Source organism: Malania oleifera, chromosome 2 (assembly GCF_029873635.1).
Source record: "Malania oleifera isolate guangnan ecotype guangnan chromosome 2, ASM2987363v1, whole genome shotgun sequence".
In the NCBI taxonomy this organism is placed as follows: domain Eukaryota; kingdom Viridiplantae; phylum Streptophyta; class Magnoliopsida; order Santalales; family Ximeniaceae; genus Malania; species Malania oleifera.
Window position 1 is genome coordinate 39,134,877 of NC_080418.1, and position 6,000 is coordinate 39,140,876.

Here is a 6,000-nt window from a genome sequence, read left to right on the forward strand (position 1 = left end):
AGTTTATTCAGATATTACAGTTTACTTAGATATTACAGTTTATTCAGATTAGTTATTACAGTGTTATGGTTAAATTCAGTTGAAACAATATCATGGTAAAACAATAAGATATATATATATATACAATAGTACTATATAGTATCAGACCCTGATGGACCATATCATATCTCAGAGCACGGTACCGTAGATATTTCAGTTCAGAGTGCAACCACATATCTCAAATAGTGTGTGGATTTTATGAGTAGTCAATCGTGCCTTGGGAGAGATTGCAGGCTCCCTGGTAGTTCGAGTTGAGGCAGCTGATTTGACGATAGAGGTTTCAGTTGACTTATCCTGGTTGGCCAACTAGTATTAAGTCCCGCCTACGGGCCGCACAACCCTGTCATGAAGGGTTAAATCATGACTTACAGTTATCCATCCAGGGAAGTTTCCACAGTTATGTATATATATAGATTTACAAAAAACAGCAAATATACCTATAGATACTAAAAGTATGATTAAATAGAAAGTTCAGAAACGGTTGTATTTTAAGCCACGAAGGTGTGAGTTATATGGTATTTTATTTTACATATTATCTCAGTTTTAGTTGATTAAAAGTATATTGTTTGTGGAAACTTAGTTGCCACACACTAGTAATAACATATTTCGTCTTATTAAGAGTTGTCTCATCTTAGTAATTTAACGCATTTCAGGTAATCCAATTAGACGAGCATATCAGGCTCGGAGATAGAGAGGATCTTGTACTGCCCTGTTTGTTGGGTAAGTAAATGCTGGGAGATGTATTTTTACATAGATTCTAGATGTTCTAGTGGAGAATACTGAAGAGATGTGTTTATATATGTTTTGAGAAAATACTAAATTATGGTATTGTAACTATGGTTATATGATTTTATGTTTTCGCTACATAGGTGTGTTATCTTATGAACAGGTATTCCTCGGTGCCCACTTTGGGACCAAGATGTTATAGTACATTTTCACAGTAGTATGATTTTACAGTATTTTAAAAAAAGGTATGGAATTTTGGGTCGTTACAGCATTAGTGTTGTATTTTCATTGTTCTTATTTGCTCAATTTTGGAGCATTCTTTGTCTAATAAATTCTTTTGATTCCGCTTTGTAAGGGCATCTCCGCCTATTGAAGGAGGGAAGCGACTCTGCCTAGAGAAGGAGAGAGGCAACTCCACCTAAGTAAATGAGAGAGGTTTCTCCTCCTAGTGAAGGAGAGAGGTAACTCCACCTATTGAAGGAGGGATTGTAAAGGCTTCTCCACCTACTGAAAGAGAGAGGTTTTCTCCACCTAAGGAGCACATAATGGAATCCTCAAGTGAGTTATTTGAGGCAAGGATGTAGGCAAGGTTTGTCAAACCTTCTAAAAATACAAGTTTTATTCTCTCTTCCCTAATCTCTTTAAATTAAGCGCACTTATATTTGTTTATATTTTTTGTGATTGTTAATTGCATTTGTTCATTTAGATCACGTGCTTAAGTTATGGTTAAAATTGTTAAAGCATTAGCTTAAATTTTTAAAATACTCAATTCACCCCTCCCCCCCCCCCCCCTTTTGGGATTACACCTTTTCTAACATTACCATTTTGTTTTTGGTCGGGGCACAATGGTGAGGGGAGGTCCCTCGGGGCCTCCTAGTTTCGTCTTTGCCTTGCAAGGCTCCTTGAGGCTCACACCAAAAGTAATAGCTTGTGCCTAATAAAAAAATGATCACGCATAGTTGAACTTTAAATAATATCCAAAATATTTTTCATACGTGCCAGATGTAGGATCGTGACGAATACCACAATAACAATAATAAATCAAGCCTTTAGGTTCTATTAAGGATGACTTATAGAATTTATTGTTTTTTTAATTTACACAACCATAGATAATAGTATGCAATCTCCATTAGCACTCGGACTCCTCCTTATACTTAGAAACCCATAATTGTGAGTTAGACTGCACCATGTAGAATTCATGGTGCGTTTGAGCATGATAAATCTGCACTATAGCTATCAACTGATCCTTTGACTCAAAGATTATCCCCTTGCACAACTTAGATGACTCAACCCAATGAGTCACCTACATAGGGAGCTCCTCTTGACGAGTCACATTTGCAACCTCCTCATCAAGTTCAACGTACATTGGAGGTTGGTCCATAAACCATCTATTGTGGATGTCATAATTCGTTTCTTCAGGGGAGGGCTACAATTTATTGCTGATAGCATAGTTTTCATAATTAGTGAACTTGTTTAACCTTACAGCAATTTCCTACTAGATGTTTTCCTCGCCTTCTAAATCAACATTGTTTGTAATGTTCATCCCCCTCATCCAATGCAACGTTCGTAATTACGTACAAATTAGCAGGAAAATTTGCACCCCTGTACTTCTAATCCATATGATACACAAGCATTCCATAAGTAGGCAACTAAAATGAGGATCTCGGGCCTTCATTCAAATTTTCATTAGTCAAATTATCCCCACCAAATACCACACTCATATACTGCTCATCCATGCCACACGCAATCATTTCATAATGAGGAGCCAGTTGGGTGTCCTCTTCCACTTCAGTAACTTGTTCACCAGGCGTCAACGTCTGCCTATCCTCAATGACACCAACTTTCGCATTAGTTGTTTAAGGAATGATGTCCACATAAAACTCCACAATGTAAATATTCAAGCATGAGTTGTGTGCATCCAACTCAATGCGCAAACCATAATCATCTTGTATAGAAATAGCCTGGAAGAGTACTGTATCATCTAGCCCCCTCATAAAATATCTCACAGTCACCCATAATGCATATTGATTTGGATCAATATGTAAGATATTTTTATATCTTATCATATAGTTTGTTTAATTTTGGCCTCTTTCCAATTTGAATTGTTCTAACTAGCTGAGTATTATAACCAACTCCATCTACTCCTGTGATCATCCCCCCCCCCCCCTCAATGTATAGTAGGACAGCCACCGGAACATTGCTTGAGCTTCTTGCCATTTAGAGCAGTACTCTTGAAATAATAAATACCTACGAGAAACAAAAAACCAAAACTTTCAAAATTCTCTTAATTATAATCTATCGTCTTACATACTAACACAATTATAATTGTTGTCAATTAGGCATAATAAATATGAGCTTATTGCTATGAAAATAATGATCATTCCATTAGTTTGAAATCTTTGATTGAAAATTGTTAATTTAACTAGTAATATTATTAACAATTTAAATCAATAATCAATACTAATTGTGACGACCCGAATAATAATGCTATTTAAATAATAAAGAGGAAGGGAAATGAAAATAATAACAGAAGGAGGCAATCGACTTCGTAGACGAACGCTTCGCGTTCATCAACGACATTGCATTTTGAGAGTATTAACCGAGGGAATTCATCAGGGCCTCGTCGACGAAGCCAAGTTTTGTTGACGAGAAGATACCGAAAGAGAATTTTGGGGAAGTCTGAAATTCGTCAACGAAGGTGCAGGTTCATCGACGAACTTTCTATAAGACTCGTCGACGAGGTGATGTGTCTCGTCGACAAATTTGGTCCTATAAATAGCAAAACTCGGATTTTTAAAGCAGAAATTAAGAAGAAAAAAAAAAATCACTCTCTCTCTCTCTCTCTCCCCCTTCGGTTTCTCTCTCCTCTCTCTCTTCTATTCCAGCTTCGTCGTTCGCCGGGTCAACGATCTGAGGCCACCACGATGCTACTGAAGAAGTTCTTTGCATATCTACCGGAGCGGATTGTAGGTGGAACTCCGTTGAAAATCATCCCTGAGTTGAGGCAAGGCTTTTTATGCCGAATTTGGTCCTACTGCAGTTATAAGAAATGATATTCACGTGAAAATACTGAAGTTTAATTCTGCGAGTTTTCGATTTCAGGGTGTTGAATAGGAAATCCTACGGGTGTGAGACCAGAATTTATAGGGGCTTTTCTCAGTAGTCAGGTAAGGGAATAAACTAAAGCAGTGATTTTTTCATGCAAATTATTATTATTATTAGTAAATTTATTTTTAGGAAAGCATGTATTATATCTGTATATTACGAAGGAAATGCATATTTGAGAAAATACTGTTATTATGTTGAAATGTATATATATATATATATATATATATGTATATATATATATATATATGTATGAGATGCCAGAAATTATGGTTTTAAAATATAAAGTATGTTTTATACAGCAAATGTGTGGCATGAAATTACTTTATGTGAATGATTTTACGATATGACAATGTTATGAATGAAGCATGTTTTCAGGAATAAGAATTATTACAGTACAAATGATGTTGAAAATACATGATAATTGATTTATTATCCAGAATGATATGTATGAGATATTCGGCGGCGCGAGACCATGATTGATAGTCGGCGTAAGGCCGTTTTTATGTATGATTTCGGCATGAGGCCGTATTTATGAAATGTTTGGGACGAGGCCATATTTATGAAATTATAGAAATGCTATCAATCTATTTATGTTAAACGCTATATTATCATGTATTATATGTTATAAGAACCCAGATGTTAGTTTAGTTTAGTTCAGGAGCACGGTATCGTAACTTACAGATCAGATATCTATGATCAGATTGGTGCTAACCACCCCACGAGGGGGTGGTAAATGGATAGTCGATGTGGCTTTCAATGTAGAGAGTAGACGTCCACTTGGCAATTCGGATCAGGGTGTGGCGGGCCCATCGTACTTACAGATATTTTTGACTCGACAGTGGTCGGTCAACCATTGTCGGGTCCCGCCTTTGGACTGCACAACCCGTCATGGGGGGTAATACATGACATCAGCTAACTATTCATCCTGGGTGTATTTTCAGTATTATTAGCTATACCAGATAGTTATGATTAGTATGATTCATAAAATATGAAAGTATACGCTTTTACAGTTATTAAATGATGAATGTTTTCTGGTATGAACAATGTACTGTATATTTATATTATTATTAAATGTTCATGTTGTCACACAGCTATATTTAGTTTATTTTCCCTTACTGAGAAGTGTCTCACCCCCTAACTTAATTAAATTTTCAAGAGACCCTGAGAGACCGACGGGTCGTGGCCACCGTTGAGTTTATTAAGTTACCTCGCTATGAGGGTAAGTATTGTACTAGGATCAGGAGATTTTTTTTGTATGATCGTAGATTTTTTTTGGATGTTTTGGAGATTGTATATAAACACAGTATTATGGAATTATAATAGACTCTGGTATTATATATTTTATGGTTTTGAGAATGTGATCTATATTTACTGCTACTTAGGCTTCCGCTATGAATGACAAGCGTCCCCGTTACCCTACGGGTTCGGGTTGACTGTTTTGTTTATTTTAATTATATTATATGAATTTATAAGCAGGTTGTTACACTAATAGTCCCAACAAAGAATACTTTAATTCACGAAAGATAAATTTGTCGAACCTACCCTTTTCCCTTCCTCTTTCACTTTATTTGAAACTCTGTCTATTTATGCATGTCATGTGAGATGCATGCATAAACTATTTGATTCTTAAGAATGAGGTACGGCCTGGATGATTAGATTCTCAAGGAAGTTAGAAGTTGGAGGCAAACGACTAGCTTTGGGTGGGCTAGGAAAGGTGATTGATGTTCTGTTTTTTGATAAGTTGGCTACATTGTTAAAGAAAAGAAGGCATGATTGGTAATACATGAAGGTGGATGAAGGGCTACATCTTTAGTACATCATTTAAATTGGAAAAAAGGTAAATACATTTTTTTTTTTTAAAAGATAGTTCAACAGATTATATGTTTTATAGTAAAAAATCTAAATAAAAAAATTAACATATAAAATTATTGCAAGTAAGATGATGAAACTGTAAAAGTTTGACTAAAGTAACATTTCTCGATTTTTTTTTAAAAAAATTCTAATTAGATCTATTAAAATAAATTTCACGATAATTTTTATGAAAACTATATTTTGAAATTAATATGTTGGTCAATAATAAAATTAATGGTTTTACTACAATAAATTTATTTTTTATTTACTTATAGT